Below are 12,847 nucleotides of genomic sequence, written 5' to 3' on the forward strand. Positions count from 1 at the left end.
GGTGTCTACACTAATGATTATGTAAAATTCAAAGTTGGATACACGTTCTAAAATGAAGGCTGTATATTTTAAACTGCTATAGTAAAATTGAAAAAGGAAGGTGTTATTCAGGAACATGGTCATTAATTTGGATAACATAAATTAAATCTTGTTTATTTAAACAATTTTCTTAACCTTTATTCGATATATTACCAAATTGAATTTTATCTTTTCTGATTCTGTAAACCTGGACATAAATAACTTATACATTTGATAATTAAAAGATTTTAATGATAAATAGACTGTAATTATACAGTCTCATCCTGTCCATTTCCTCCTCTCCTTTTAAGGGCAGCTAGTATTCATTTTTAAAACTATAACTTAAAATTCTTAAAGAATCTGTTGATCTGAATTATAGTTTTAATTCTGGTATTCACTATTTATATAATCTTTGCTAACAGTTTTATTTTTCTGAATCTCAGATTCCTCATATACAAAGGACAAAGGTTATTTAGCTAAGATTTCTTCCATCTTTGAAATTCCATTGTATGATTGTTCAGATGAAAATAGTAAATAAGTAATGATATAAAATAAGGTTTAGAGACATATGAACATTTATTTCCATCATTGAAGTTATATTATTTGTATCTAAAAGTATAAAGTTTTAAAACCTGTAAAGTTTTTTTTTTTGTCTTTGCCTTAGTTGAATATGACCATATTCTTATCTTGAAAATACCAGACCTGGGAGTACATATCCATATCTTCTATACTATTTTTACCTCTGGATATTTCCATCACAGAGGTTATATCCTCTAAAAATCGTCCATTGTATTACAATTATATGTACTATAATACATACGCATTACATGTATTAATTCAGTTACCCTTTGTTTATTGATTTCACTATAATAAGTATGTTTAAAATATTAAGGAGTGATGAGGAAAAAAACAGTGGCTCATGAAACCCACAGACTTCAAGGAAAGTTAGCCAAAGGGAGCTGTTGCTTATTCAATAGCAGATCTCTGTTTCACTGTGTTGAAATAGACCACTGCTTTGCTCCATTCCCTCCAAGTCCCTCTGCCATTAAACGTCTATCTTGTGGTCTGACAGCTCGAAAAGTCACACATTACTTTGCGATGGTATTAGATTGTGGTCACATTATAAAATCTGTCAACACTGTAAGTTTTCCTTGAAGTATTTCTTTACTTGCATCCTATACGTTTTTGGATATTGTGTCCTCATTTACATTTATCTCGAAGTATTTTCTAATTTTCTGATTTCCTCTTTGACTCACTGATTACTTAGTACTATGTTGTTTAATTTGCACATATTTATATATATCTATAGATGAGCTTTGAGAGAATTCCTATCTTAATAAAATTGAGCTTTTCAATTTATTAAGATGATACATCTCTCCATTTATTTAGGTCTTTGATTTCTTCCATCAATACTTTGTAGTTTTCAACATACAGATCTTACACATATTTTGTAAGATTTATATAAAAGTATTTCATATTTTGGAGCTATTGTAAATTGTACTTTTAATTTTAATATCCAATTGCTCATTGCTAGTATATATATAAACTTGTGATTGATTTGGGGCTATTTAACCTACATCCTACAGCTTTGCTAAACCAACCTAGTCATTATAATAGCTTTTTAATAGATTCTTTGAGGTTTTTTATGGGGACAATCATGTCATCTAAAAAAGGAGACTGTTTTATTTATTTCTTTCAACTCTGGGTGCCTTTTATTATTACTTTACTATGCTGGCTAAGACGTGTAGTGCGATTTTGAATAGAAATTGTGAAAGTAGATATCTTTGCTTTGTTCTTGATTTTACAGGGAAACAGTCGTTTGGTATTAAATATAATGTTATGTATATGTTTCCTTTTAGATATTCTTTATCAGGTTGATGGAGATATCTTCTATTTCTAATTTGTGGAAGGTTTTTATTATAAACAGATGGTATATGTTTTTAGACTTTTTCACTATTGAGATGATCATGTGGTTTTTCTCTTTGATATGTCAATATAGTAAATTGTATTGATTAACTTTTGAGTATTGAACCAGTCCTGCATTTGGGGAACAACCTTTACTTGGTCATGATATATTATTTTTTTATATTGTTGAATTAAATTTGGTATTATTTTTACAGATTTCTGTGTCTACATTTATGAGGAATGTTGATCTATACTTTTCTAGTAATGTCTTTTCCAGTTTTCATGTCAGGGTAATGTTAGCTTCACAGAATGAATTTCAATTTTCTGGAAATACTTTGCAAGGAATAGATATTGTCTCTCCCTTGAATTTTTGGTAGAATTTAACAGTGAAGCCATGATAGATAGAACTAGCTTTAGGGTCATTGAAAAGTATGCTTGAGATGCTAGAGAGAGAAGAAAATGGCCTTGCTGCAAATTTCCATAATTTCATGCTTAAGATATTCATGACATGTGAGAGGAATGACCTGAAAGACAAGCTTCTGTTCACATTTTATCTATTTTTAGTCAATGATTTTAGCTTCTAAATTTAATATGGAGAAAAAATGGCATCGTCTTATAATTAAAAAGCAAAGAGGTACCTATCTCCTTAAAAATAAACCCACATCATAATACGACATTTTTAAGAAAATGTCTTACTGAAAACCCCAGCAATAAAACAAACCACCTGAGGCCTTTTGTAAATCTTACTTCAAGTAATAGCTCTAAGAGAGAAAGGTTGATTTGTTATTTTAAAACTCCTCAGAATCAAATATGTTCCTATTGTTCAAGAGGCCATAACAGTCTCTTGCTGTCTATTCTCTAAAAATATTATCATACAAAATACTTGTCATAATGTAGATTAGGGAACATAACCATAATTTTTTATAGGAGAACTTACAACTGAACTGTAACAATAGAAGAAATATTACAATCATACTTGTAAAACACATGCAAATTCATTATTTTGAATAGGAGACAAATAGAGTCTCTTTTGTCTCAGGACAGAATAGAATCTGCAGCATCTTTTTTGCCCAATCCTAAATTGAAGTAAATATTTTTTTTTCTGACTCTTCTCCAGGTAGTTGGGAATAGATACCACATAATTGAGGCATTGGATGGAGAGGAGCACCCCAAATAATTTCTATGTGGAATAATTCAGTTACTTCTCTCTCAAAATAAACTTACATCACATTGAAGATAAATAGCCTCTTTGCTTCACAGTCCTGAAGCTCCATACTATATGAGGACCTCAGGCTAAGTTTGGGAAAAATACAGTAACTAGAGCAGACAATTGCTAATTTCATAGCGGGATAATCATACTTCAAACATTTGGGCTAGTGGACTTCTAGGGAAGATGCACATTTATAACTTTGAGGCCAGTGAAGCCCATAGAAAAATATAAAATAGATGAATATATAAATAATATGAATAATTATAAAATAGATTAAACCATAGGAGAAAAAAATAGTGTTCTTTCCCCTGAGTCTGGGTGAGGCTATGACAAAGAGGGACTGATGTTTTGTGACTTCAAAAGCTTGTTCATAAAAAAAGTCAGCGCTTTCCCTCATCTTTTTTCTCTTGGGATGCATACTTTAAGAACCTGGAGGTAACACGAATAAATCCATTTGCCCTGAAGTTAGCATCCTGGAGACATCATTTGGAGAGACTACAGTGCACAGAAGTAGAGAGGCCCAGTTATGCCTGTCCCCAAGTGATGGAGTTTTCTCAGTGTCAGTCACCAGACATGTGAGTGAATGAGCCTTCAGACGATTACAGCTCCCCATACTTCAAACCAGAGGAGGTCAGACATAGTGAAGCAGAGACAAGTGGTCCTTGCCGTTCCTAACCCTAAAGAATTAATAAGCACAAGTCACTGCTTTACGCCACCATGGTTTCGGAGCAACTTGTGACACAGCAATAGACAGTTAAAATAGATAGTCATCTGACCTGAGGACAGCCAAAGATAGAAAAAGGAGGTAATTTACTCTAATAACTTTTTCTGATAGAAACAATTAGATTTTTCTTTTGCTGAAATTTTGACTGGAATTACAGAGAGAGAGATATCAGTTGTCAATGGGAACAGGATCATAAAGATATTGGTGGAGAAAAGTCAGTGACAGAGGTTGTGAAGTATAACCTCCTAACAAATGAGAGTGTGTATAATACCCAGAGCAGAGGATGAGCTGGTTAGTTGGTAGTGACAAAAGACAGAGAAAAGCTAAATGACTATAATAATAGAAATAAACGGCTAAAAGTAATGGCTCTGGAGCTAGACTCCTATGTTCAAATCTTGGCTCCGTGTACTTGGGAAGTCACCTAAATTTTCTGTGCTTAATTTTCTTCCTCCTGTGTACAAAGTATTTAGAATAATGTCTAGAATATAGCATATGTTTAATATTGATATTGACACAACCCTTCTGCTGTGGGTGCAGTAAATTAATTGAATAGAAAGAGCTATCCTGTAAAACCGATGATCTTCAAGTTCCTCATTTTTTTAGACTCTTGGGTTCTCATGAACCCCAGATGTCTGTGATTCATGACTTCTCTATTTTAAAATCTAGTCTTACTCTAAAGTACTATTATTTAAAAGTTATTTTTAATTTTCACCAAAGATGTTATTCCTAACAGCAAGGCTCACAGGGTGTTTATAGTAAAGTGTGTGTGTGTGTGTGTTGGCCAGATAGAAATAGAAAGATCTCCCTGTCTATATGCTTCAAGTTTCATTTTTCTCTTTTGCAAAGCTCTGTGCACTTGAAATAATTCACAATTGCTTTTAAAAAATATATATATTGTTTAATGTCTCCCTGATTGCTGAACTGTAAGTTCCATAAGGGCAGAGGCTGTCTTTTGTTCACTGCTGCATTACCAGAAGCTAGCGGCAAGGAAAAGCTCTCAGGCCGGATTCATTTAACCTGCTAGGCATTGGAATGCCTGGGACCTTTGGTTCACTGATTCTCACAGTAAATGCTTCAGGAATATAAAGGAGTGTTTTGTGTTAGTTATTTGACCTGGTGAGCAAGCAGGCATAGAGCCAGCCTCTCTAGGAGCAGTCCTGGGGGCAGAGATTTTATTTAAAAACGTGAGAATAGCAAAAGTAATCATTTCTCAGATCTGACAGACTCCTGATCCCAATAGGATGGTATCTGTCATTCTTTGGGTATCTGAAGGTAATTGCTCCACCACAAGCCTCCTACTATGTCCCCAGCTCTGGGGACTGTTTGCTTACAGGTGAGTTCTTATATTCTTCACCTGTACCATTTTGCTCTTGGTATCTTTTCTTTGGTCGCTATCACCCTGTGACAACATCCACTAGCATAGATGTAAACCCCTAAAACACATTCAACACATATTTGCGAACTGACCAACTGCCAAGAAATTTCTTTACAACAAAACCACTGAGTTCTATAGAGACTGTAGCTGAGGTTGAATAAGCCTATCTTTCTATTCCTTTTTCCCTTGTCCATTTTCATATGGTTGCAAAAATTCCTCACAGAGGAATGTATCCTCTGGATTTCTCCTAGTTATTTGTTTTTGCGGGGGTGGGGGTACAGAATAATATCCCATTGAGCTTATTAAAGAAAACTGCTGGCTAGGCGCGGTGGCTCACGCCTGTAATCCCACCACTTTGGGAGGCCAAGGCAGGCGGATCATGAGGGCAGGAGATCGAGATCATCCTGGCCAACACGGTGAAATTCCGTGTCTACTAAAATACAAAAAAGTTAGCCAGGTGTGGTAGCAGGCACCTGTAGTCCCAGCTACTTGGGAGGCTGAGGTAGGAGAATGGCGTGAACCTGGAAGGCAGAGCTTGCAGTGAGCCGAGATTGTGCCACTGCACTCCAGCCTAGGTGACAGAACAAGACTCCGTCTCAAAAAAAAAAAAAAAAAAAAAAAAAAAACTGCTAAGCACATTTACAAACTAAACACCAGAATTAGCATGTCACTAGCAAATTTACTCTTGGAGGTCAGCTCAGCAGGTCCTGTAAAGTGCCCTCTGTCAACTTCCAGGCTTGTCAATGGAAACAGAACTCCAGTCTAGTGATGAGATTTGGCTCTGTGTCCCCATCCAAATATCACTGTGAATAGTAATCCCCTAGTGTCAGGGCAGGGGTCTGATGAGAGGGGATTGAATCATGGGGGAAGGCTTCCCCCTTGCTGTTCTTGTGATAATGAGTGAGTTCTCAGGAGATCTGGTTGTTTGGAAGTGTGTGGCACTTCTTCCTTCATGCTCTCTCGCTCTTCTTCTCCACCATGGTAAGATGTGCTCACTTCTCCTTCGCCTTCTGCCATGATTGTAAGGTTCCTGAGGACTCCCACCCATGCTTCCTGTACAGCCTGCAAAACAGTGAGTCAATTAAACCTGTTTTCTTCAAAAATTACCCAGTCTCAGTTAGTTCTTAATAGCAGTGTTAAAATGGATTAATACACCTAGCTACCTCTACTACCCAGGCCTTACTCATGAATAGAAGAAGACGAAAGTCATACTTCTTAGCATTGTATTACCACAAACCCTGTACATTTATGTTGTGTTGAATGGGAGATGCTACGGAATGAGAAGTCAAATGCAAACCTGGGCTTTATGGCAAGAAAATCACCTAAGGTAGGAATTCTGGATCATCTCACCAGGAGAAGCAGCCAAAGAAAAGGAGAAGCAGTGTGTGCTGTGACTTTAGGCAAGTATTTTGGCTCCTCTGAGCCTCAGTTTCATCTTCTCCTGAGAAAATGGTTGTTAAATGGCACCTTATTTTAGACTTATGAAAATTTTCAAACACACGGAGAAGTAGAAAAAGGGTGCAATGGACATCCATATACACACCATCTGGGTTCCACAATTGCTAGCATTTTGCCATATTTGCTTCACTAATGCATGCATATCTATCTCAAATGTGCCAAGCCATTTTCAAGTGAGTTTTAACTGTCAGTACTTTCTGTTTAATACTTTAGATTGTATATTCAGAAATTGAGGAGAAATTTTTTTTTTTTTTTTTTTTTGAGACGGAGTCTCGCTCTGTCACCCAGGCTGGAGTGCTGTGGCTGGATCTCAGCTCACTGCAAGCTCCGCCTCCCGGGTTCACGCCATTCTCCTGTCTCAGCCTCCCGGGTAGCTGGGACTACAGGTGCCGCCATGTCGCCCGGCTAGTTTTTTGTAGTTATTAGTAGAGATGGGGTTTCACCGTGTTAGCCAGGATGGTCTCGATCTCCTGACCTCGTGATCCGCCCGTCTCAGCCTCCCAAAGTGCTGGGATTACAGGCTTGAGCCACCGCGCCCGGCTCCGAGGACATTTTTCTACATAACCATAGAGACATTCACAGGATGATTCGAGAGTCCTTTTATCTCTGGGTGTCTTAGACATCGTTTTTTACCAGACATATGTGAGGAGATAAATAGGAACAGAGACAGATATACCATGAAGTGTATGCAACTTTAACTTCAAGACTTCTCACTTATTGACAAGAAAAATGATCTTAGCCGTAACTGGCTAAGACCATTATCTCTTTTCAGTCTGGCTTCTCCTCTCTTATACCTCAACCTCCTATACACACACATCCCCATATCAGGCAACATAGGAAGGGCTGTGAACATTTTTAGGTTCCCATATAAAAAAAGGTTGGATAAATAATTTTTCTTTTGCCATCACTGGTGTGCATAGTGAGATTATGGCTAGCTCTTCAGAGGTACAAATGACTTCTATAAATACTCTTACTGTCCATAGCTAGAAGTCTTAAAACACCACCCTGCAGTGGCTGGTGCCAGAAATGTGAGGCATGGAAGAAACACATAGATGGACATGAATGGAACTGCAGTGAATCTGGGAAAGACATCCAGTCAGTCGATATGTAGATCGGAAAGGTGAGGGTTTGGCTGTCACACATGCCTAATGAAAATGCAAGTTCTTTCCTTTCAGGAATATACTGGTTAACATAATGCATACAGTTAAATATGCACTATACATACTATTTGGGAAATTGCACAAAATATAGTTTATCATAATAGTCAGAAAACCTGTTGTTGTACTATACTGAATGCCTCTGAATGAGATGTTGCGTGTTTTATACATCTAAACATGTTCTAGAGAATCTCACTCATTTTTACCTAAGGAAGTTTGGCAGCTTCAGAGAAAGTATGCAAAATTTTCAGTGGCACTGTGAAATGTAAGCATAATATGTTAATGATGTAAATATGGCAAAATGTTAACAATTGTTGAATCCAGGCAGTGGGCGCATAGATGCATGCTGTGCTATTGTTCTATATTTAAAAGTTTTCATAATGAAAAGTTAAAAACACCACCCTGCAAAATCCATTTACTTTGTAGGAGAGGAAATGAGCACATATATCAATAAGTTGATATATATGGTAAAAAAGGAATTTGATTATACAATCATACTGGCTCATACTACATGGTGGCATTTCAAGAATGCATTTGGTTTGCTATAGTGTATAACTTAATTTCAGTTTAATTTTGTATGTTTTTCATGATTGTTCAGCTCAGCATTCAAATATGACTGAAATGAAGTATGTTGATGGAAGCCAAAAAAACAAAGTAAAAGACAGAATAGTGGCAGAAGCTTCAAAATGCCAAAAACTCACTTAGCATATTGTAATGAAATTTAGAAGCTCAGATGTCAAAATCAATTAAAAATTTTCTGTTATCAACTAAAAAATAACCTTTTAGTCATACAAAAGCAAAGACTAAATCTACGTTCTCTATAACATTGTAAAATCATTATCATATGGAGAAGCAATCAAAGAGTATGCAGCCAAAAAACTGGGGAAAATAAAGTTGTGTCAGGTGGTTAATTATTGAAATACATTTTTTTGAATTTTTGATATCTATGCTATTTTCTAACTTTTCAATTATGTAGCTTGCTGCATTTTTAACTTTTCAATTATGTACCTTGTAGCATTTATCTCATTTAAATTAATATTTACCTTTGTAGTTTTGAATTTATAATTTCATAATCTTAAAGAGGGCTGAAAAATTTTATATATTCAAGGTGTTAAGATTGATGCTATCACTCTAGGTTTCGTACAAAATGCAAATAGAAAAATTGTATTTTCTACTCTTATTTTTCTTCTGGTGGCAAATGTGTAATATTAAAGCTAATGTAATATTATAAATTCAAATATTTTAATATTTTAGTGAGGAAACTAAAGTTCAAAAACCTGACAACATTTTCCAAGTCAGATCAGTTGGCAGCAACACACAATAATCATGGTTCAGGGCTCCTGATTCCTGTCCCTTGTTCGTTTCATCATATCATGTGGTCGGTCTTTAGTTAATGAAAAGTATTATAAAACAGAATGCTCAAAATATGGCATTGATGAGATGACTCTGTGAAGTTCTTACTATTAATTTACTCGGCCACTAACTTATCCATCAACCATTCAGTGAACACTGAGCATTCACAGGTGGCTCCTGACCACATAGCCCCTGACCTTAAGCAGCTCCAAGGAGCAGACGAATACAGTCTAGCAGACTAATCCAGAAAAATGTTGCAAGATGTATAGTAACTGTACACACTGGAAATCCACCAGGGAAAGAATGTGAATCTTCTGATCCATAATATTATTTGTGACCCTACATATTCCTTGTGGATATGTTGTAGGACTGGTTCTGGCTCCGTCTACTACCACAGAAATAATCTCTGTATTGTATCTCACTGTCCTTCCCACCACACACACACACACACTCTATTCTTACTCTAATTCTTACTCTAATTCACCACACACACACTCTATTCTTACTCTAATTCTTACTCTAATTCACCACACACACAATCTATTCTTACTCTAATTCATACACTCTATTCTTACTCTAATTCTTACTGTAATTCACCACACACACTCTATTCTTACTCTAATTCATACAGTCTATTCTTACTCTAATTCTTACTCTAATCACCACACACACTATTCTTACTCTAATTCATACCCTCTATTCTTACTCTAATTCTAATTCAGCACACACTTGCTCTATTGTTACTCTAAGTGAAGAGTGTTAGAAATAACTTTACTTCTGAATCCTCCACTACACACACACACACACACACACATAGACACACACAGACAAAGAAAGAGAGAGAGAGAGAGAAATGTATTAAATTGGATCATGCAATTCTGGAGTCTGAAGACTTGATAACCAGGAAGGTCAACAGAGTAGGTTCCAGTCCAAGTCCGAAGGCAGGAGAAGACCTGTGTCCCAGCTCAAAGACCATCAGGCAGACAGAGTGGATTCTCTCTTTCTCGGTGTTTTGGTCTATTAATGCTTTCAAGATATTGGAAGAGACCTACATTGGAAGAAAATATGCTTTACTCTATTAATTCAAATAGTAATCTCAGCCAGAAACATTATCCTAGACACACTCAAATAATACTTAAATAACTGGGCACCGGTGGCTCGGTCAAATTTACACGTGAAATTAACCATTACATCCATCTTTCTTCTCTGCTTCTTGATCTCTTTCTTCATTGCTACCTTAGATTAGTGCTCTTCAGAAGCAGACTCTCAGATGAGAATTTGTGGAAAAGTCATTTACTAAGAAATATTCCCAAGGGAAAAAAAGAGGAACAGACAGTGGGACTGGGAAGGAAAGGAGGCCAAGCCAGGGTGGCTTAAGCCAAGTTCCAGTGAGATGAAGAAACTCTGGAGGCATGCAGGCCATACCTCAGAGATCTCCCTGGCAAGTGCTGGGGAAATGGGGGTATTTATACCCACACAAGTCCTATTAGTGGTAAGGATATAAGTTTTCAGCCAGCTAATTTCTGTTCTCTGTCCACAGCAATCATAGACTGTGGCATCCAGAGAGTAACCCTCTGAGGAAGTATCACAGGTATGGCTTTTGAAAATGGAAGCACCATATCCAGGCAGATCAAAAGAGATCTGAGAGAGTTGGGAGGAACACGGATAGCATGTGCTGCAGTCGTCATCATCTTAGTGATAGCCACAATAATCTCAATGTCATCAAAGACTCTGCACGAGACCCTGGACTCCATATTTTCCATATATGCTTTTAGCAGTCAATCATCACATCAGATTTATTATAATTAGTACAATCTCCATTATACAGAGGGGAGGAATGGGGCTCAAAGGAAAATAAGTGACCACAGGAGCAGCCAATTGCTGATACAGTCTTTCCCACCCCCAGATTCTGCCAATTCCTTGTCCCATGTCGCTGCCCACTACCTCAAATTATCTGCCGAAAATGCCATGTTCTTGCCATGTGTATTAGTCTGTTCTTATGCTGCTAATAAAGACATACCTGAGACTGGGTAATTTATAAAGGAAAGGGGTTTAATGGACTCATAGTTACACATGGCTGCGAAGACCTCACAATCATGGCAGAAGAGGAAGGGAGAGCAAAGAAACGTCTTACATGGCGGCAGCCAAGAGGGCTTATGCAGGAGAAGTCCCCTTTATTAAAACCATCAAATCTCATGAGACTTATTCACTATCATGAGAACAGTACAGGAAAAACCCACCCACCCATGATTCAGTTACTTCCCACGGCTCCCTTCCATGACAAGAGGGGATTATTACAATTCAAGGTGAGATTTGAGTAGGGACACAGAGCTAAACCATATCATCATGTAAGATAATTGGATAGAATGCCAACATGTCCATGTGTGGTAGATAAAATGTTTCATTACTTATAGTCATGCTCACATATATTTTGTTAACTGCCTAGGACATAACCCTGCATTCATTCAAAACCCTCCTGATATTGATGAAAAGTAATCAGGTCTAAGCTGGCAAACAAAACCATCTGCAATTTCTCTAAAAGTTTATTTTTAAAAGCTACTTTAAAAATGCAATAGTTGGCTGTCATGGACCTTTTTACACCCAATTTTACACTCTGGGTTTCAGAAATTTGCTGAATATGAAACAAGTCTTTGGACTACCAAGTGTAGTGCTATTTTTTTAGTAACAAGACACAGTATTTCCAGATTTAGCCATTCACTGCTAAGTGTAAAGAACAAGTGGTGGAAAAATTCTGTGTGTAAGCTGTAAGTGCTAAGAACGTCCTATGTTGGGGAGTCATGTAACTTCACCTCCTAAAGGCTCTCAAAGAGACAGCTGCATGTTTTTTAAACATAAATAAATGGATTTGTATACTCCACTACTCCAGAGTTAGCAATTACTTTGATTTCTTCATTAAAAATGCATATAAGGGCCGGGCGCGGTGGCTCACGCCTGTAATCCCAGCACTTTGGGAGGCCGAGGCGGGCGGATCACAAGGTCAGGAGATCGAGACCACGGTGAAACCCCGTCTCTACTAAAAATACAAAAAAAAAAAAAAAAAAAACTTAGCCAGGCGCGGTGGCGGGCGCCTGTAGTCCCAGCTACTCGGGTGGCTGAGGCAGGAGAATGGCGGGAACCCGGGAGGCGGAGCTTACAGTGAGCCGAGATCGCGCCACTGCACTCCAGCCAGGGCGACAGAGCGAGACGCCGTCTCAAAAAAAAAAAAAAAAAAAAAATGCATATAAGTGAAGACATAATTAGGAAGGTTTAGGAAGCTTTGTGTTTTCTGTAGTTATTTAATGTTTTGCAAAAGGAATACCATCAAAAAACCCTTTCTCAATGTTAATTTGGAAAGTGGCTTAGTAAGGGATAGTTGAACCAAACCACAGCATTGTTTTAGGGTGGATATCAGGTTGTTTTTCTTGGTGAGTGATTTCCTCGCCTATCATAAATTAGTATTTTCAGCTTCTGAGATTTCTCAAAGAATTGAACAATAGAAAATTTATTTAAAGTGATATCTTTCAAATTAGAGCTTTCTAATTATATATGTGGGGGAAACCAGAAATTTGATAAATGTGCACAATTGTACAATATTTAATATGTTTAAAAGATACTAAAAATACTTTCTTATTAATTTTAACCTTGCA

At 37.0% G+C, this 12,847-nt stretch overlaps 1 long non-coding RNA gene across 1 annotated transcript in view; it reads left to right on the forward strand.

Annotated features, from left to right (window-relative positions):
• Window positions 1–7,326: 7,326 nt before the first annotated feature.
• LOC111542789 overlaps window positions 7,327–12,847 on the forward strand; it is a 32,457-nt gene continuing 26,936 nt past the window's right edge. Inside the window, exons 1-2 of the long non-coding RNA XR_002731662.1 lie at window positions 7,327–7,810; window positions 10,741–10,791. This is a non-coding gene — a long non-coding RNA (uncharacterized LOC111542789). The remainder of the gene's footprint in view (window positions 7,811–10,740; window positions 10,792–12,847) is intronic.

Source organism: Piliocolobus tephrosceles, chromosome 11 (assembly GCF_002776525.5).
Source record: "Piliocolobus tephrosceles isolate RC106 chromosome 11, ASM277652v3, whole genome shotgun sequence".
NCBI lineage: Eukaryota > Metazoa > Chordata > Mammalia > Primates > Cercopithecidae > Piliocolobus > Piliocolobus tephrosceles.